The sequence below is a fragment of the Mesoplodon bidens genome (assembly GCF_964165515.1).
Source record: "Mesoplodon bidens genome assembly, chromosome: 7".
NCBI lineage: Eukaryota > Metazoa > Chordata > Mammalia > Artiodactyla > Ziphiidae > Mesoplodon > Mesoplodon bidens.
The window spans coordinates 37524750-37546872 of NC_138164.1; the positions used below are offsets into that span (position 1 = coordinate 37524750).

Here is a 22123-nt window from a genome sequence, read left to right on the forward strand (position 1 = left end):
TGTTTGGGAAAGTGGTCACAGCAGGCTCTTCAACAGGAATGGTAATGTTTCACTTCACACGCTGGCTGGAGGACGGAGGAGTGTCTGCAATGTTATAATGTGAGCACGCTGCATGTGAAAGCCATTGCTGACCACATCTAGGGGATCTGATACGCGGGAGCTGGTAGTGGGTGGAGGCATCCAGAAGGTGGTGGTAGAAGAGGAACGTTGTATGCATAACGCCTAAGGCCTGACCAGAGGACGACCACTGTTCTAGAAACTGGACACAAATCCAACTTCTACGGCCAATGTTAAAAGACAAACTGAGGCATGTTTAAAAGAAGACTTTACGTGAGCAAAAATAGATTCAATTCAGGCACCGCCAAAGCGGAAGTGGTGAGGAGCACTCCAGCCACAGGAGCTGCAGAGATTTTTAGTTTCAAAGGGCAGAAGCAAAGCAAGGAAATGACTGACTTGCTATCGCTTTAAAGCCTAGTTGGTGGTTTCTGACTAGTTGTCCTCAGCGCTGTGCGTCACCCTGAGGCGTTGACAGGCTTAGATTTCGGTTGCTTTACGTAGGCGGCCGCATCACTAGAGCCACCGCAGGCTAACGGCCTCCTTGCAGGGTTCATTTACTAACACCAATTGTCTGAGTCCTTACTCTTACTCGGCCACTTCACTTCCTACGCCTCAATTTCTCTTCTGTAAAGTGGATATTCAGTAGTAAATTCTCTGTGGAGTTGTCAGTACAAAACAAAGTGATTAGTAACCACGATCATGTCCTGAATGCATGGAACACGTCACCATTTGCCAACTACCGTGTCAAGTTAGCAGAAACTACGGAAATTAAGAGCTCTCCGCATAAATTCACACACCCGTGCACCAGGTAAGGGACCACAGGCAGACGTTCACTCAGCCTTTCGTGTGTCCCTCACGGAATACACGCTCTCTCCTGGGCGGGGGGAGCACAGACACTTACGGGAGTTTACTTTTCAAATGCGTTGATACAACCAGGTCTCACTTTTGTTTGGATGAGTCAGCAAACGCTTTTTGGAAGCCCCAAAGTCTCCACACCTCCAACGTTTCGCGCTGCCTTAGTCTCAGAGCTCAAGCCCCTACTCTTCAGGCCGCGTCACCATGGGAGACAGGGCTGCATGCGGACGCGACGCACGGCGAGCGTGCTGACGTCCTCGAGCCCCGCCCCCACGGTCCCGCCCGCTGACTTAAACGGCAGCCCCGCAGCGTGGAGGGCGTAGGTGCGTGAGCCAACACCAGGCCGTGCGGGGTCTCCGGAGCGCGGCATGGGGGGGTTGGCGTAGCTGGGGCCCGTGGCCCTATGTCTTCTGGCTGCGACGCCGGTCCTGCGCACGCTGCGGGGCCGCAGCCGCCGGGCGGTGGGCGCCCGAGGGGCCGGGAGGCGAGCCGGGGCCCCCAGGCGGGTGTGGGCATCATGTCCGCAGCCAGCGTCCCCGAGGCCGCGCTCGGGCCATGATCCCTTGGTGAAGCTGCGCCGGGACGGCGTGGCCGATATCTTTCCGCGCTCTGAGGACCTGTGCGCGCTGCAGGACTCGGTGCCTCTGCCCTCCGTGCGCGCTTCCCTACAGGAGGGCCTGCTGGACTTAAGGCCGACCGCCTCCGCGGGGTGCACTGGGCGCCGCTCCTGAGCACCCGCTGCCCCTGATCTGTATCCAGAGCTTCTTCCAGCCACGGCGTGTCGAGACAGGTTTGTACTTCCCGCTTCCAGGGCCCCTCGTGTGGGCACTGAGAAGCAGGGTTTTAAATGGTGCAAGGTGGAGGGTGGGCACTAGAACCAGTGCCCAGTGACCGGGTGTGCGTGCACTAGACAGGGCGTGTGGCCTAGGACTCCTGCCGGCTCGGTGACCCCGGCCGAGTGCCTTAAGGCTTCAAGGTCTCAGTGTTCTCATCTGTAGCGTGGGCTTAACAGGACCCAGTCTCTCTGGCGGTTACAAGGATGCACTGTGTTAATGCTTCTAGACTCTACAAAGTAGAACACTTAGCACAGTTTGGAGCATCGTTAATTGTTGCACAGATGTTACCTGGTCTGTTGAATGACTTTGCCTGGTACACACCAAAGCGATTAGGAAATGGATATATCCCAGCTTCATTTCCTTTCCATTAAAACAGGGCTCAGGAAAGAAAAAATCTGTTTTTCAGTAGTCGTATCATATAGTGGAAAGAGCACTGGTGTGAAGGCAGCCTAGGGTTTGAATTCCAGGGCTTATGCTGTCTGTGGCCTGGGCAGGTTTCTTTTGCACTACAATCCCCACACTTGTAAAATGACATTAATAACCACTCTTTCTGTGGGTTCTTAGAATGAATTAAGCAGGTTATGTGTGTAAAGTAGCCTGGCACTTAAATGAGTTGTCAGAACCAAGGGCTGCTGGAGAGGATGCTTCTGCCCTAGGTAATCTTCCCTTCTACTGGGCAGCAAGTAAACACAAGCACAGTAGTCAGTGCTCTGGAAGAAGTGAGTTCTGGTGCTATAGAGCACAGAATCTCTTTTTTCTTTAATTTAATTTTTATTTTATATTGGAGGATAGTTGATGTACAATATTGTGTTAGTTTCAGGTGTACAGTAAAGTGATTCCGTTATACATGTATCCATTCCTTTTCAGATTCTTTTCCCGTACAGTTTGTTCCAGGCTATGGAGTAGAGTTCCCTGTGCTGTGCAGTAGGTCCTTGTTGATGATCTATTTGATATAGAGTCGTGTGTCTATGTTAATGCCAAAGTCCTAATGTATCCCCCCCCCACCTTTCCCCTTTGCAGAGCACAGAATCTTGGAAGGGAAAGTTCAGGGTAGGCTTCTTGGAGGAGGTGCCATCCTTTCTAAGGATATGTAGAAGCTACTGGGGTGGCAGGAGGGAGCAGTGTGTGTCAAAGTTTGAGAAATATAAGAAAATATGGCAAAACTAAGGTATAGGACTGGAACTCAGGGTTTGGGAAAGAAATGAGAGTTGATATTGGAAACCTAGTGGGGCCCAACAGAACGGGGCCTTGTTTGTCCTGTCAGAAGTTTAGATGTTTATCCTGAAGGCTGTGGGAAACCCTAAAGAACAGTGAGATGGACTTCTGGTTTAGAGACTTACTCGGACCTCCATGTGCAAGGCACTTGATTGGGTGCAGGGTGAATTGTAATCTAAGGTTCCCACTTAAGTTATAAAAGGTTGGACTGGATTTTGCAGATCTGAGAGAGAATGGGTGGGGCCTGGTGACCAGTTAGAAAAGGGAGGGCAGCAAGCGTGGGTGACAGTTTACAGCTGCATCTTTTTGAGAGATACAGAGCACCGTAGGAAGGTATTGGGGGTGGGGAGAGGATTTTAGTTCATCTTCAGTGCTTTAGAGGGGCCTGGTAGACAGGTCTGGGCCCAAGGTTCAGATCTGGGCTTTTGGGGAGGAGAGGTGTTTGAAGGCATGGTAGAGACTTAGGTTATCCACAAGAAGATCCAAAGAATCATAGGTCTGAGAGATTTTTAAGTGGGTATATTTGAGGATGTTTATAAGCTGTGAGAAAGTAGCCAGCAGAGGAAGGGTGTAAAGATCTAGGACAGGAAATGATTGTTCATTTGATTTTGAAAAGCTGAATACTTATCGTGTGCCTGGCCCTTTTCTAGGATCTGGGGTTCACACCATCTGTTATCTCTTCTGCAAGGATAGTTCAACTCCTCCCCTGGTGAAGAGAAGTCAGATTATTCTTTGCGTCCCATTCAGGTATAAGAACTGTTCTGTACCTCTGAAGGGACTTTACTTAACCAGAGTAATAAGTTAGAAATCAAAAGAAATTAGAGCTGGAAGGGACCTTAAAGGCCACTGTACTTAATTTTGCCTGATATTTGACATTGAATGTAAGAAAAATTTATTGTAGAGCCCATTCTCTTCAGAGTTCCTTCACTGAACTTTCTTTATGTCTTGCATCCAGTGGGTCTATCTTGTAAATTTTGGCCTCCTCCTAAATTTTCTTCTTCATCCATATTACATTTTGCCCAGGCTATGGCAGAAACTCCTGGGTGGTTTCACGGCCCCTGGTCTCAGTTCCTCTAAGTTCATCTGCCTACTCGGGTTGAGTGATCTTCTAACATGACAAGATATGCCTAAAATAATGCTGCTAATGGCTTGCCCACACAGAGTTAGTGCATACTAGCCGCCCAGCGTGTGCTCTGCACAGAGGCCTGTAGTCTGAACTGTGCTTTGCCAAGCCTCCTGGGGCTCTTTGGCCTTGAGGAAGGGGAGCTTTTTGTGATCACTCCCTTTATCTAATTGGTCCTTCAGCAGCGGGGCACCTTTTTCTAATCAGCAGAGGCACCCTTACTCAGCCAGTGGTAGCCCCAGGCCTCATCACCTGTGGGATACAAGCCATGCTCTCTCCCAGGCTTGCTTGGGCCAACATCTCTATTTTTATTTCTGTCTCTTCTCACACTTGGACCCCTGGTCTTTAGTCATCCCCACCTGCAGTATTTACAGTGCCCAGCAGGTGTCAGGCTTGAGTGTCTTTGCACAGGTGCTCCCTGTGCAGTTAATGCACCTCCTACTCCAACTCTGCATAGCCTCATCTTTCTAGACTGTACTTCAGGGTTATCATGAAGCCGTCACTTAGATATAACTTTTGGCCTCCATAGGCACTTCTGTGCTTAAAGGTTATAGTTCTTTATCTCATGTGATTGAAATTTTGAGTTTATAGATCTTCCTCCTTAATGAGGCTTTAAGGACAGGAGTCATTTCTAATCCTTAGCACAGAGCAGATGCTTTTTAAAGGTGATAAAATGTATGGTTTAAATGACTCATTTTACAATAATTTTGCTGTAGCTTCCGATAGAAATAAAGTTTCCAGATGTTGTGTTCCTGCAATAAGAAATAAAGATGTGACCTTCCAGCTGTGTAAAGCCCATCAACGCTGTGTAAGTGCATCGGATGCGCTAAGGAACGTGGAGCCAAGTGGGCTAGTTGTGAGAGAGAGAGACTTAACTATGTTAACAAAGGTAAGCCTTCATTGTGTCCTGCCAACATTTGATAGTTACTTTTGGGCAAACTAAAGCAATAAAATTTTAAACTGTTCCTCCCCATTAAAGGGATTGACTATTTGGCCACTTTGGTGCACCTGTGTCTTGTGAATTGTCCAATTGGAGATGGAGGTTTAGAAAGTGAGTTTCAGTCTTGTTTCAGTCTCTTCCCATCAGACTGGTCTCGTGATTTCCTACACACCATGTTACTTCCTGTCTACCTTTCCTTGGTGTTGTTCATGCCTGGATTGTCTCCTGTACCTGCTCAAACCTTGGTCCATTCTCATTTGTACCATGGAAGTTTGTCATGCCGGATACTGTCAGAACTAATTTTACTTAAGTTTGTGTTAAGGTGCAAAGCACACGTTTTGTATATTATCTGTTTTTTGTGTTTGTGTATATTTTTATGGTTTCTCTTCAAGAAATATTATGAGTAGGGAAATAACAAGATGTAAAGAGCAAAAAAGTCATCATTCTCTTTTAAGTTGTTAGAACATCTACCCGCAATCATACTGCACTGTGGTATGTGTTAAAATAGGAAATTTATGTCATGTCCCGTAGGAGCAGGAAAGTCAGTGGTGTTAGTGAGGGTGTGTCATGGAAGTAATCACTAAGCAGGTGACTGCTGGTTGGGGTCCTGAAACATTAGTGTGTGTTCCCTGTGTCCAGTAGTGGTCTGGAGAGGTCAGGAAGCGTGCCTTTCAATTTGAGGGAACAGAGGGTTTGAGGTCCTCTCTGTTCTATTGCTCTAGTACACTGCATAGCAGCTCATAAAATACTGTGTTTATAGTTGATATTTAAATCGCTGATTGATCATCAAGATTGGGATGTATCATTGGAAATGAAAATAGGAAGAGTCTTATGCTTTTTAGGTTTTTCCTTTTTTCCCGATGTCTCAGAAGGCTCTTTGACGGGGGACATTTTATTCTCCCATACAATTCCATGAATACTTATACCCTGGCACTTATTTTAATGTCATTTTCAATTTATAAATGTCTCTGAAACACATACTGTAAACTATTTGAGGGTAATGACCATGGCCATTGATGACACATCTTAAATGTGCATCGTGTTAATGTTTGAGTGTCAGGTGGTCTACCATCAGTGCTTCCTTCTTTCACCCAGTTTTCTTCCTCATTTCCTTCTCCAAATTTGTCTCATTTTTCTACTCTCCCTTTTGCTTCTCTATTCTTGCTTTCTCTTTCCCATTGCATGTGTCATTCTTCTTTTTCTTCTTCTTCTTCTCCTTCTGACTTCATTATTATGGCCAACCAAAACCTTTTCCAGGATTGTCTCTATCTTCCTTTCCTCTTCATTGCCATCCACAAACTCTTAGAGAATATTCTTGCTTGACTCCCTTACTTCCTAGCATACCCATGTACTTCCTGATCACTTTAGAACATTGAAAAGGGTTGGAATTTTTAAAAATAGGTAATTATAATCAGTCTTCTTTCACCTCTGGCATAAGACTCTTCTTCCTCAATCTGACCATTCTTAAATCTAGAAGTACTCCAGCTCATTGGTCTCCCTTACCCCCATGTTTAGGCCAAAGAACTTGTGAAACCTTAGCCCTGTTTAATACTTGAATTTATCAAAACATAAGAGGGCTAATTCTGCCTAAGGGCACCAAAGAAGAATAAAGATGCCACAAATAAATGTTTAGTCCAGATTTATAATGGACTCTTAAGTGCCTAGTTGAGTGCTAACCGTTAACTCACTTGAACACCAGGGAGGTCATGACACAAACTAACATGTTAATTGTAAAGACACTTCACTTCACCATTCCTCAATGTAGCTGATAAACTGCATCCAGTTAGCTTAAATAACATGAATGATGAACTTCCCTGTGTATATAAATTGGGAGTTTCTAAAGTTTTCTTTTTCCCTTTGTACAACTACTGACTGCCACCTCGCTTGGTCAGTGCAATAGGAAATGATGACTAAGAAACACATTGTCTCAATATCAGTGGACATAATGTCCTAGTAGTCTATAAAAATCTCAAAATTCTTAATCTAAAAGGTAGGTCTGCCAATCTTATATTCCTTTTCCTTTGTTAATATAAGTATACAATCTATGAAGGTCTCAGTTTCCTTACTTAGAATATGAGGTGGATAGATTTGCTAATATCTAGGGACCTTTCCAATTTTAATATTCCCTAGTTATAAGGGCTGAGCCAAATACAATGGCTCCCTTAATCATTAACCTCGCTCATGATGAAAGTTATCAGCAAGTTCTACTTGTAAGAGATCAAACATTCATATCCATGTATATTGTAGCACATTGACTTTTACAGAACTCCAAGTAACACAACATAGTTACATTCATAGACTTAAGGTCACCGTGGTATACTTTACAATTTTTCTTTTCCCTAGGAAGGAAATGTAGATCCCTAGGAAGGGATTTCTTTCTCTGCCTTTCAGTAATGTAAGCCTTTTATTATCTCTTGGATCCTAAAAATGGGTAGGGTTTTGGCAGGTGGAGCTTAGGACAAACATTCCAGGTGACAGAGACAACAGGAGAAAGGGCAGAAGGAAGAATGGATTTTCAGAAAGAGTTGATATCTTACATGATGAGAGCAGCGTTTCACAATCTCTGTCCTGCAGAACACTGGTTTTAGATGATGTTAATGTAGTTACAGGACAGAAGCATTTGGGAAGAACTGTACTCTACATCCCGACATGAAATTCAAGTTTCACTTTGTTTCATTACATACTCTGAAAAGTTTTGGAGGAAGGAATTGATTTATTTTTGTTTAATTCAGTCTTACTCACAGTTACTTGACAAACCTATATTCAGCTGATGGGACTGTATTTTGTGAAAGGCCAATCGGAGAAATGGTGAGATGGAGCTTAGGCTATTTCTCTGTTGGGACAGGCATGTGATTATTTTTCTTATAATCCTTTACTGTTTGTCCTAACAACTGTTACTTTGCAGGCGTCAGTGGTTTTTTTTGTTTTTTTTTTACATCTTTATTGGAGTATAATTGCTTTACAGTGTTGTGTTAGTTTCTGCTGTGTAACAAAGTGAATCAGCTATATGCATACATATATCCCCAGGATTCAGTTTTAAGCCCTCTGTTTTTATCTGAGTTATTGGGACTCTTAGAAAGCTCAACAATCCTGGAGTCTTCATCTGTGATGTAGTTTCCAGAAGCTCCTGGCACTTACCACTATTTCCTCTTGATTCTTTTCCTCCGACTTCAGACTTCTTACAATTATGAGCTGATGGTTTTCTCAGCCTCTAGTGTCAAAACCAGCTACCTCACTCATCTTCATTGTCTCAGTTACAAGGTGCAATATTTCCCATGTTTATATGCGTCAAAATAGAAGTCAGGGATTGATACATAGTATATGCGTAATAAAAATTGTATTTCTTTTTTTTCTTTGTTCAAAGGTATCCAAACACTGGCCAAGTTCTTAAATTGAAAGTAGAGTGATCTAACTTATTCAGCTCATCCAACCATCAAAGTTGAATATTTGTCTTTTTTCTTACACATATTTCTTGTATTCCAATTGTGACATTCTAGAGCACAGTGAGTACATTTATAACTTATTACTGCATTACTACCTTGGCTATTCCTTGATCAAAATTTACTTCATACAACTGACAGCCTAATTAACCTACTAGAGTCTTTTTTTAATGTACGCATATATTAAAAAAACTCTAGTAGGTTAACTGCATTGCTAATAACTGAATTTTTACACCTCTATGCACCCATGTATCCAACACCAGATCAAGATATTATAAAATATTTCTAACACCCTACACGGTTCTCTGTTACTTCTTTCTGTTCCATACTCTCCCAGGGCAACACGTAAGCTGACCTCTATCACCATATATGACATACGTGGAAACACACAGTGTGTATTCTTTGGTATCTGGCCTCTGGTTACATATCATTATATCAGTAGTTTATTCTTTTATTGTGTTTTCCTGATTTTTTTAAACCTAGACATTCATACAGTGTCAAAGTACCACTGAGTTCTTCATATTATTATGCTGACCTCCATCTTCAGGGGCTTTCTACAGTCTTCCATGTGTCTTTGCACCTACTTTCTCTTCCGTCTAATTATGTTTCATTTAACCAACCTCAGCCAACCTTCCCCCATATTCCCCAACACGTAGCACTCCTGTGTTCAGCTTTTTTTTTTTTTTGTCCCCTATTCCATAAGCCCTTTGTGCCATTCCTGACACTGTGCCTGTTCCCTGCCCGGAAGGCCTGTTCCCTACCCTCTATATACTTGTTCAAGACTCAGTTTAAATGCTACCTGTTCTGAGAAGTCTTCTCAGAAGAAGCCAGTACTTTGTGGAATCCTTCTTTAATGAAATCCCATAGCAAGTGTAATCTGTCCTCCCTGATCTGGTAATTAATTATCCATTGTTCCTATCATATAGTGTTTGTTTTCCTTGTGTGCTGTTATTATTTATTGAAGCAGATTACAGTGACTTGAACCAGGAACTGGGTCATTTTCCTCTTCATTTTAGTGCAAGTTTCTGTGATAAACTCTTTTTCCCTCACTTCCCATTCACCCTCAGCAGTTGTTAAACATGAAGTACAAGTGAAACTTATTGGTTAACAGGTTTTTGTGGTCCTTGGTTCTGGTCCCTAGGTCTAAGCTGCACTTCTGTAGTGCTAATTTGACTGATTTCTTATTGTCACATAACTCAGGCATTAACTAAATCCTTACAAATTTAGCTACATATAAGATAGTATTAAAAAAACCCAGTGGATATCAAAAGTTTTGGCCTGGAGGAGAGTGTTGTATGAGTCCTAGTTTGGTGGGGCTCACACTTAATGATCGAGCCTTCCAATATTCCACTGTAAGTAAGAAAGAGGTATGCAAATATATGGTTAATATTTAGCAGTGTTGATAAAAAGAAGAGAGAAAGGGATGACAGATACTTTGAGGGCCTTTTGGAATTCATGAACAATTATGATTGGATGAGGAAAAAGAAGAACCGAGGGCTAACCTCCCACAAGTGAAGTCAGGAAAGAGAGAAGGGCTCATCTGGTATGCAGGTAGAGAGGTTTGACCTACAGAATCTTAGAAAACCTCAACAATCTGAGCAGCGTTTGCAAGAGGCAAACTAAAGGGCTAACAAAAGTCTGCAAAAGTCTCACACAAAGAACTCTGGCATGGTGTTCATCATCTAGCTAATCCTAACATGCAGACATTTATGAGAGTAAAGTCAGGTCTTTACCAGAGTGGGTTTCTTATTTGGGCAACTGGGTCAAATGAAGAAAGGCAGGTGTAGGCTGCCAGAGTAATAAATAAGGAGAGGAAAAACAAAAAGAACGAGACATATCATTCATCAGTGATTTCCCCCCAGTATTCTTAGCCTCCAGCTTATCTCCATCTTACTGCTAACACAGGAACTAGACCGAACAGTGAGGTAAAAGGTCTCTACAGAAACTGAGGTAATATAGAAAATAAAAAAATAAAACATAACATTGTCAATTTTCTTCCTAGGGGTAATTGAGATGGTAGTTCAATAATAACATAAGATCAGGCGAAGTCTAAAGAAATTTTAGAAAAGCTGGATAAAGTAAGAAAACATCTGTTCGCTGCCATCTGAATGTTAGAGAGACACCAAGACGTGGGCCAAGTTGTGGAGAGAAGGGAAACACAGACGCAAGCTTGACATTTGGTGCAGCTTTTCTCCTTGGGGCATTTGCGGATTCAAATCTTACAGCCTAAGAACTGAAAAGCCAAGGAGTTCAAAAGACTCTAACCACAGAAGCCAATGGGCAACAGCTCAAGCTAAAGGCAACAACTAATGGAATGACAAGCTAAGTGTATCTTTAGTCTCACAGGGCTGCGGGAACCATTACATTTAAAGCCTAACAAATACAAGGGTAGTTGGGAATAGGGAGAATCCAAACTTTCACATGGTAATCCCAAAGGGCAACACCCGTAGAGGAAGGACAAGACAGGAATAGACCAACCTTCACACAGACTGAAAAACGGCTTTGAATGAGCTCAAACGGAGAATGGACTAAGGTTACCAGTCCCTATAGTAACTGTCTGCCATGGGCCAAAGTAAATCTTTTCAAGAGAAAGATAACAACATCCAGAATGTGGAGGTATCTTTATAGTTTCCTAAAATAAGTTAAGCCCAATTTTAGTATAAAAAATAATTGGACATAACCAGGAAAAAGACTAAATGATCAAAAGTTCAAAAAAAGAAAGAAAGAAAAAAGACAACATAAATAGACATAGGAGGACAAGAGTTAGCAGGCCTTGGTTAAAAAAAAAACAACAAAACTACTATGGTTAAACAAAGAAAATAGACACATGGCAAATAAGCATATGAAAAGATGCTACACATTCCATGTCATCAGTGAATTTTGAATTAGAATGATAATGAGATAACACTACACACCTATTTAAATGGCTAAAATCCCCAAACTGAAATACCGAAGTTGGTGATGATGCAGAACAATTGGAATTCTCATTTGTGGCTAGCGGGATACTTGGCAGTTTCTGACAAAATAAACGTACTTTTACCATACAGTGATCTAGTAATCCTGCTCTTTGGCATTTACCCATAGGAACTGAAAAGTTATGAAAGTAAGAGCCTTTACAGTGAGAAAATTCTATGATTCTATGGTTTTTCAACTCATTAATTTGTGTAGTTCATCCATTTTACTCATTGTATACACTTAAGTATATTGTTCCTTGAAATGGCCATTCAAAGTTGTTTCCTGTGCCACACACTATGAATGTTAGGGTTGGTCCTGTGTAAATCTTACCCCCATTGATTTAGTATTATCCCTAAACAAGCAACTTTCTTCCATAAGGAAACAAAAAAGAGGTTCAGAAATGTCCAAACTAAGTTTTTATAAAACTGTGTTATCAAATCTTATTTATCAAAAAACTTCAAACATAGCAGTATGAGTTCCCATATACCCTTTACTCAGCTTCCCCAAATGTTAACATTTTCTATTACTAGAGTATAATTATTGAAAGCAGAAAGTTTACATTGTCACAATGCTACTAATGATTTATAGACTCGTATTCAAATATTGCCTATTGTCTTGCAGTCCAGATTCAAATCTAGGATCCCTTATTGCATTTGCTTGTCATATCTCCCCATTCTTCTCTAATCTAGGATAGTTCCTCAGTCTTTTTTTGTCTGTTATGACCTTGAAGTAATGGAAAATCTTAGCCAGTCATTTTGTAGAATTTTTCTCAAATAGGGTTTGTTTGATATTTTCTCATGGTTAGACTGAGGATATGTATTTCTTGACAAGAACACTTCAGGAGAGATATTATGCCATTTTCAGTACATATTAGAGGTACAAACAAATCTGTATGTCTCACTACTGGGGATGCTAACTTTGATGACTTAGTTATAATGATAGCTGCAAAATCACTATTTTTCCCTTTGTAATTATTTGAGATTGTTCAAATATTCTGCTTCTTGTTTAATTTTCCCATACTAATTTTAGCATCCATCAATAATTTTTGACTCCACCCATTACTGTGGTGTTTGATGATTGTTCATTTTCTATCCCCATCATTCCCTCTACATTTATTAACTATAATTTGAGTATAAGAAAGAGCTGTTCTTCTCCTTCATTTATGTATTTATCTGGTTATTTGTTCATATATATACATACATCAGTGTGAACTTGTGGATAATTATTTTATTCTACGGGTTAAAATTTATTACTATCATTAATAGTTTTGTTTCTCAAAGTGTTCCATATTTGGTCACTGGTACTCCTTCCAGCTGTCTCCTATATTTTTCCTACATGGCCATACAATTGTTGGAGTAATATCTTACTTTCTGACACCACAAAGTGCTCCAGACCCATCTTTTACTTTCCTCTGTCTCAGCCTTGAATCAGTCATTTCTCCATGGAGTTCTTGTTCCTTGCATTAATAATGGTATTCAGAAACCAGAATCTTGGTATGAGGTGGATTTATCACTATGCAAGCTACCTCATTGTGTTTTCAGCAGAGAGAGCTAAAAATATATATACGAATACATAAAAATATACAAGTATCTATTTTCATATTATCTATCTGGGTGTGTGTGTATATACACACACGTGTGCACGCACACACATTATCATCTGTCTATCTACATATATATATAACTTCAAATTGATACATGAATTCAAATTGATACCTTGATTCCAATCCAACAGCACAGGGTTTATTCTAGCCTCCCTTACCCTTTCCTTATTTGTCACTCTTTAACAATTAGAAACCTGATTCTCATTATTTGCAGTCTATTCATTTGCTCAATTCTGGAATACACATAAAATATTTAAAAATCATTAACCTGTACACGTGTGAAAAATAAATTTACTAACAAGTTCAATATTTGTGTACATTTCTTTTTGTCTTTAGCTTTTCAGTATATATTGTGCATGGTTAATCACAGTATATTAAAATACTGTTTTCCAAAGTTACTTAGGTTAGCTCTTTCCCACCTCCTTCAGTGTGTTTTTTTTTCTTCTGCAGTGTGAGAAAATCTAGTACTTTGTGTTCAACTCAGACTACCAAACCAGAAGTTCTAGCAGAAAAGGTGATAATCCATATGTGCAATGAGATCCCCAGGTGATTCTTTTCATTGGAGAAATATGAGGAACACTGCTTGACGTCTCTACAACTAAGATGTCTAAAATGAAACTTCAATGATTCCTTCTTCCAAACTTTTCCATCCTGCAAATCTTTTCTTCCTCAGTGAATGGTGCCATGATTCACACAAAAAGTAACTCCATGCAAAAACCTGGGAATGATCCTCAGTTCCTTCCTTTTGTTCACTTTCTGCATAGACTGCATCATTAGGTCCTCTGGAATCTCATCTCTCTCTCTCTCATCACATATATAATGTTTCTCTTCATCTTCATTGCCACCGTCTTAGCCACTACCATTTCTCCTTTGCTCTACTTGAACAGCCTAGTATCTACACAACTATCTTTTCATTTAATTGCTTTCTCTTGCATCTAAGATAAAGTCAAAATCCTTAGCCTTATAGATTCTGGTCTTGCCTTTTCTTGTAAGTTGTATTTTCATACTTATAAGTACAGGCACACTCTCACACACACACACACGTATAGTTGGTATTGTTAGTTTAGGTTTTGTTTGCCCTCCCATCCTAGCATGAGAAAATTAAGAAACAAAGTCAAACCAAAAAAAACACTTTAAAAATAAATTTGAATAATATCCTTTCCCTCCAGAACATTTCTCTAAAGCAGTATTATCATTAATGGCAGTACAGACCAGAATTTTTTCCCTTAGACATAAAGGCATGGTGAAGAAGTCTCATTAAAAACTGGAATCTAAGCTTTCAATGTCAAATTCTGTCTCTAATCTTCTGCAGTAAGCCCTAATGATTAAAGTATAGGAATCTGAATCAGAGGTCTGGTTTAGTATAATCTTTTTTGTAATAAGCTTTGTACCTTAGACAAGTCATTTATCTCTCCATTCCTTAATTTCTTCATTTATAAACGGAGATGTTAAGAGTATTGCTATTCAAGGCTAATGAAAAAAGAATGCATCTAAGTACTGTATCAAACACTTTAAAAAGTAACCAGTTCAGGTTCTCTGCCCATTTTTAAATTGGAATATCTGGGGTGTTTTGATATTAAATTGTATGATTTCTTTAGATAATTTGGATATTAACTCCTTATCAGATATATCATTTGAAAAAATCTTTCATTCAGTAAGTTACCTTTTCATTTTGTGATGGTTTTCTCCTCTCTGCAAAAGCTTTTCAGTTTGATATAATGACACTTGTTTAATTTTACTTCTGTTGGCCATGCCTGAGGAGATAGACCCCCCAAAAATATTGCTAAGATCGATGTCAATGTATTTTTCCTAGGGGTTTTATGGTTTCAGGTCTTAAATGTGAGTCTTTAATCCATTTTAAATTTATTTTTATATATGGTATAAGGAAATAATTCAGTTTCACTCTTTTGCAGGTAGTTGTCCAATTTTCCTAACACCATTTATTGTCTTTATTTCATTGTATGTTCTTGCCTCCTTTGTTGTAGATTAATTGATCACATAACTGTGGGTTCATTTCTGGGCTCTCTATTCCACTGACCTATGTGTCTGTTGTTATGCTAATACCATACTGTTTTGATTACTATAGCTTTGTAGTATAGTCTGAGATCAGTGCATGTCATACCACCAGGTTTGTTTTTCTTTCTCAATATAGCTTTGGTTATTGGAGGTTGTTTGTTTGTTTGGATGATTCTATACAAATTTTAGGATTATTTGTTCTAATTCTGTGAAAAATACCATTGGTATTTTGATAGGGGTTACATTGCTTTGGGAATACATACAAATGACCAAAAGACACATGAAAAGATGCTCAATATCACTAATCATCTGGGAAATGCAAATCAAAACCACAGTGAGATATCACCTTACACCTGTCAGAATGGCCGTCATCCAAAAGGGAACCCTTGTGCACTGTTAGTGGGAATGTAAATTGGTGCAGCCACTATGGAAAACAGTACAGAGGTTCCCCTAAATGTTAAAAATAGAATTACCATATGATCCAACAATTCAACTTCTGAGTATCTATCCAAAGAAAACAAAGACACTAATAAGAAAGGATGTATGCACCCCTCTGTTCATTGGAGCATTACTTATACTAGCCAAGATATGGAAGAAACTAGTGTCCATAAATAGATGAATGGATAAAGAAGATGTGGTGTATATATACACACATATATAATGAAATATTACTTAGTCCTAAAAAAGAATGAAATATCTTCACTTGCAACAACATGGATTGACCTAGAGTACTAGGTGTGCTAAGTGAAATAACTCAGACAGAGAAGAACAAATACTGTATGATTTCACTTATATGTGAAATCTAAAAAAGAAAACAAAGAAAACAAAAGAGAAACAAACTTGTAGATACAGAGAACAAACTGGTGATTACTAGAGGGGAAGGGGGATGGGGACTGAGAGAAATAGGTGAAGGGGATTAAGTGGTACAAATTTCCAGTTATAAAATAAATGTCTTGGGGATGCAATCTACTGCATAAGGAATATAGTCAATAATACTGTAATAATTTTGTATGGTGATATATGGTTACTAGACTTATCATGGTGACCAATTCAAATGTATTTAGATGTTGGATCACTATGTTGAACACTTGAAACTAACATAATATTGTATGTCAACTCTACTTCAATAAAAAAGTGACCAGTTAACATTAATTGGTATTATAATTACATTTTCTCTTCATAAAGGCACATTTTATTGATTTTTTCATTATGAAGTATAAAAGTACCTTTTACTTTCAAGATGAGTTCTAAGATTACTTGTTAATGTTAATATGGTAATTTAAAATACGTCTAGATATAATTTAATTTTAATTGCCTAACACAAATATGTCTGATATTCACCATTATGAGTTCAAACCTTTTAGTAAAGATGTCAAATGAGTCACCAAAACATTTTTGTTTATTGCCTCTCATTGAACCCTAAATGCTAACAAGACTTTTTGTTGGAATGAGGGATCAAAGTTTTATACTCTTTAAGAACTAATGCCATAGCTGTTTTATTTTTATAAATAAAGCTCTTTCTGTTTACTTTGTAGTGTACAATTTTTGACTGGCCTGGAAAGAGAAAAATTATTCTTTGGGCTGACAAAGAGGCTCATTGCTGATGAAGGGAAGAAGACAAAGAAGAATAGAGAAAGAAGGATTAGTTCCTCTTTCAAAAGGGAGTAAGATACTAGAGCTTTCTGCAGGGAAACTGAAGCACACCTTTCTTTCTGAGATTTGAAAGGAAGAGATGCCCTACATTTAAATATCTAGAGTATATCTTCCATTTAAAAATGAACCTAGCTATCTTTCTGTTTTTGTGCCAGTACCATACTGTCTTGATTACTGTAGCTTTGTAGTATAGTCTGAAGTCAGGGAGCCTGATTCCTCCAGCTCCATTTTTCGTTCTCAAGATTGCTTTGGCTATTCGGGGTCTTTTGTGTTTCCATACAAATTGTGAAATTTTTTGTTCTAGTTCTGTGAAAAATGCCAGTGGTAGTTTGATAGGGATTGCATTGAATCTGTAGATTGCTTTGGGTAGTAGAGTCATTTTCACAATGTTGATTCTTCCAATCCAAGAACATGGTACATCTCTCCATCTATTTGTATCATCTTTAATTTCTTTCATCAGTGTCTTATAATTTTCTGCATACAGGTCTTTTGTCTCCTTAGGTAGGTTTATTCCTAGATATTTTATTCTTTTTGTTGCAGTGGTAAATGGGAGTGTTTCCTTGATTTCACTTTCAGATTTTTCATCATTAGTATATAGGAATGCCAGAGATTTCTGTGCATTAATTTTGTATCCTGCAACTTTACCAAATTCATTGATTAATTCTAGTAGTTTTCTGGTAGCATCTTTAGGATTCTCTATGCATAGTATCATGTCATCTGCAAACAGTGACAGCTTTACTTCTTCTTTTCCAATTTGGATTCCTTTTATTTCCTTTTCTTCTCTGATTGCTGTGGCTATAACTTCCAAAACTATGTTGAATAAGAGTGTTGAGAGTGGGCAACCTTGTCTTGTTCCTGATCTTAGTGGAAATGGTTTCAGTTTTTCACCATTGAGGACGATGCTGGCTGTGGGTTTGTCATATATGGCCTTTATTATGTTGAGGAAAGTTCCCTCTATGCCTACTTTCTGCAGGGTTTTTATCATAAATGGGTGTTGAATTTTGTCGAAAGCTTTCTCTGCATCTATTGAGATGATCATATGGTTTTTCTCCTTCAATTTGTTAATATGGTGTATCACGTTGATTGATTTGCGTATATTGAAGAATCCTTGCATTCCTGGAATAAACCCCACTTGATCATGGTGTATGATCCTTTTAATGTGCTGTTGGATTCTGTTTGCTAGTATTTTGTTGAGGATTTTTGCATCTATGTTCATCAGTGATATTGGCCTGTAGTTTTCTTTCTTTGTGACATCCTTGTCTGGTTTTGGTATCAAGGTGATGGTGGCCTCGTAGAATGAGTTTGGGAGTGTTCCTCCCTCTGCTATATTTTGGAAGAGTTTCAGAAGGATAGGTGTTAGCTCTTCTCTAAATGCTTGATAGAATTCGCCTGTGAAGCCATCTGGTCCTGGGCTTTTGTTTGTTGGAAGATTTTTTATCACAGTTTCAATTTCAGTGCTTGTGATTGGTCTGTTCATATTTTCTATTTCTTCCTGATTCAGTCTTGGCAGGTTGTGCATTTCTAAGAATTTGTCCATTTCTTCCAGGTTGTCCATTTTATTGGCATAGAGTTGCTTATAGTAATCTTTCCTGATCTTTTGTATTTCTGCAGTGTCAGTTGTTACTTCTCCTTTTTCATTTCTAATTCTACTGATTTGAGTCTTCTTCCTTTTTTTCTTGATGAGTCTGGCTAATGGTTTATCAATTTTGTTTATCTTCTCAAAGAACCAGCTTTTAGTTTTATTGATCTTTGCTATCGTTTCCTTCATTTCTTTTTCATTTATTTCTGATCTGATTTTTATGATTTCTTTCCTTCTGCTAACTTTGGGATGTTTTTGTTCTTCTTTCTGTAATTGCTTTAGGTGCAAGGTTAGGTTGTTTATTCGAGATGTTTCCTGTTTCTTAAGGTGGGATTGTATTGCTATAAACTTCCCTCTTAGAACTGCTTTTGCTGCATCCCATAGGTTTTGGGTCGTCGTGTCTCCATTGTCATTTGTTTCTAGGTATTTTTTAATTTCCTCTTTGATTTCTTCAGTGATCACTTCGTTATTGAGTAGTGTATTGTTTAGCCTCCATGTGTTTGTATTTTTTTACAGCTCTTTTCCTGTAATTGATGTCTAGTCTCATAGCATTGTGGTCGGAAAAGATACTTGATACAATTTCAATTCAAACAAAATTTTTTTTTAGCTAAGTAGTATTCCATTGTATATATATATATATCACATCTTCCTTACCCATTCATCTCTTAATAAACACTTAGCTTGCTTCCATATGTTGTCAATTGTAAATAATGCTGCCATGAACATTAGGGTGCATATATCTTTTCAAATTAATGTTTTTGGTTTTATTTTTTTCGATATATATCCAGGAATGAAAATGCTGTGTCATATGGTAGTTCTAATTTTTTTTACAAGTTTATTGGAGTACAGTTGATTCACAATGGCGTATTAGTTTCTGCTTTATAACAAAGCGAATCAGTTATACATATACACCTGTTCCCATATCCCCTCCCTCTTGTGTCTCCCTCCCTCCCACCCTGGACCCCTCTTTACCGCTTCCCAGCAGGTGCACTGTCCTCTCCCTGCTGGACTCTCCCTCTCCCTCCCATTCCTCTTCCACGGCCTGGTGGGAGAGTGGGGAGAGGGACAAGGAAACTTAGGGGAAGCAGCAACGTTTCAGCCTTATAAGAGTGAGATAATGGCTTCCGTGGTGGCGCAGTGGTTGAGAGTCCACCTGCCGATGCAGGGGACACGGGTTGGTACCCCGGTTCGGGAAGATCCCACATGCCGCGGAGTGGCTGGGCCCATGAGCCATGGCCGCTGAGCCTGTGCGTCCGGAGCCTGTGCTCCGCAACGGGAGAGGCCACAACCGTGAGAGGCCCGCGTACCCCCCCCAAAAAAAATAAATAAAGAGTGAGATAAGTATGTAAAAAAAGATCCCAGGTACATCGACTCAGTGGATTAAAAAGTTACGTTAAAACACGCAATTTGGCAAAGCTCTTTGGCTGAATGTTTACTGACACTGCGTTCAGAATTCTGTACTGGGGGAGTACACGTCCGCTCCCCTCAGGCACCTTTGAGTCCAAGAGCCATTTGGAGAAGCTAAAATCATAGAAAACTACAGGTGCTCACGCACCCTTCAAAGGGTGTCTACAAACACACACACACACACACACACACACACACACACACACACAAAGGGCACCTTTGGATGTCACAAAGTCCATGGATTATCCAAAGCCTGCCCCTTGATTCCAGTTAAGAAGTTCTAGTCTACTTATCAAAATCTTGAGAATGTGGTATCACTGTTGACCCAGAGATTTCACTACCTGAATAAAAATGTCACATGTACAAAATACTAAATGGAAAAAACTCCAGTTCAACACAGATTATTTTTCTGAATAAAAATGTCACATGCACAAAAAGACTAAATGGAAAAATTTCCAATTCCAGACAGGTTATTTTTCTATGAGGGTAGGAAGTATATGGTAGCCGAGATGCAGAGAAGAAAATAGCCAACTCAGGGTCATGCAGTGTCACTGGAAGCTTCTTCTGAACCTCCCAACTCGTACTTCCACTCCTCCCCTTGGGGTCTGAGTCTTGCTTTTTTTCTTGGGTTTCCCTGGTGGCACAGTGGTCAAGAATCCGCCTGCCGATGCAGGGGACACAGGTTCGAGCCCTGGTCCGGGAAGATCCCACATACCGCGGAGCACCTAACGCCCGTGCGCCACAACTACTGAGCCTGCAAGCCATAACTCCTCAGCCCGCGAGCCACAACTACTGAGCCCACGCGCCTAGGGCCCATGCTCTGCCGCAAAGAGAAGCCACCTCAATGAGAAGCCTGCACACTGCACCGAAGAGTAGCCCCCGCTCGCCGCGACTAGAGAAAGCCTGCGCCCAGCAACGAAGACCCAACGCAGCCGAAAATAAGTAAAACAAAAATCTTAAGGAAGGAAAACAAGAATTCTCATTGTTGTGCAACCATCCCGACCATCCATCTCCAGAATGTTTTCATCCTGTCCAAGTGAAACTCTGTCCCCATTAAACACTGACTCCCCACCCCCCTCCCAGCCCCTGACACCCACCACTCCACTTTCTGTCTCTATGAATTTGACCCATCTGGGGACCTCACAGAAGTGGAATCATGTAACATTTGTCCATTTGTATCTGACTTATCCACTTAGCTTAATGTCTTCGCGTGTCATCTGTGTGGTAGCCTGTGTCAAAATTTCCTTCCTAGACCCCAAAGCCAGTGTGGACAGTACACAGTGAGTGAGAAGGAAATAAAACCGTGGGTCTGAAGAAGTTCAGATGTTTGCCAAGTGCAGTGGGAAAGCAGTGAATGAGAGGTGTCCTGATCCAGTTTGCACTGAAAGAGGAACAATTGATTTTGGCTGCTGCATAAATGGATGGGGTGGGGATTCAGTAAGAGTGGAAGTCGGGAGACCCAGATAAGGTTAGGAATTTGGCGTGGTAGTCCAGGAAGACGTTGTCTGAGAAGATGGAGAGAAGTAAACAGGTTCTCTATATTTGGAGGGAGAATCAGCAGGGCTCATCGGGGGATCAGATTGCGGGGAGGTAGCGGGGCGCTATTCTGTTTACTCTGTGTGCACGTGTGTGCTTATGCCTCTACTGCTGAGACTTAATTGTTTCTACAAAGAAACACTAACCTTTCCTCTTAAAAGTGGAATTGTTAAATTTTCACTGTTCATACAAAGAAATGTCAATCTTTGAAAAATACATAAATGGTCTTTGTATCAATTAGAAACTTTCCTTCCTGTTTGTGGGTGAATAATATCTGTTGTGTGAATATACACACTACATTTTCTTGATCCATTCATCTGTCAGTGAACACTTGGTTTGTTTCCACAGTTTGGCTCTGAATCTTGCTTTTGAATTATTGTTTGGACTTTGATGAGAAGTATCTCTGTTGTTCAGGATGTGCCCAGAGGTTTATTCTGTCTTCTGATCACTTCCATATTTCTAATTAGCCCAAGCAATGCATACGTAGAGTCAAATCAGTTCATCCAAGGTGCAGGGACTGAGTGTCTCTTTGGTTTGCACTCGTGGACTTTCTGAGATGTTCTAGGTCTCAGAGGCCGTGCAAAGAGTGTCTGAGGTCCTCCAGAGCTGCCACAGCCTGGCTCTCCTCAGGGTCTGCACTGCTGGGAAAAGCACTGCTGCTTGAGGACCTGTGTCCCTCTGCTGTAGACGTTGCATTGTTAGGAGGCAAATGAATTCAGATTTGCGTTCATCATGCTTTCAACCATCACAGCTGATTGGGTCCTTGTATAACAAAACAGAAGTTCACTCTCCCTCTTGGCTAACAGGCTTTCAAATATTAGAAGGTTGGTATTCTGTCCCCATGAAAATTTCTCTTGTATACTGTGAAATACCCTGATTGCTTTATCTAGTCTTCAGATCTGGATTTG

The 22123-nt window shown here is 40.2% G+C and overlaps 1 pseudogene across 1 annotated transcript in view; it reads left to right on the forward strand.

Annotated features, from left to right (window-relative positions):
* Positions 1–1298: 1298 nt before the first annotated feature.
* LOC308620762 (centrosomal protein of 78 kDa-like) overlaps positions 1299–22123 on the forward strand; it is a 423604-nt pseudogene continuing 402779 nt past the window's right edge. The window contains exons 1-2 of the transcript in view: positions 1299–1702; positions 4803–4975. The product of the transcript in view is annotated as a centrosomal protein of 78 kDa-like (transcript). The remainder of the gene's footprint in view (positions 1703–4802; positions 4976–22123) is intronic.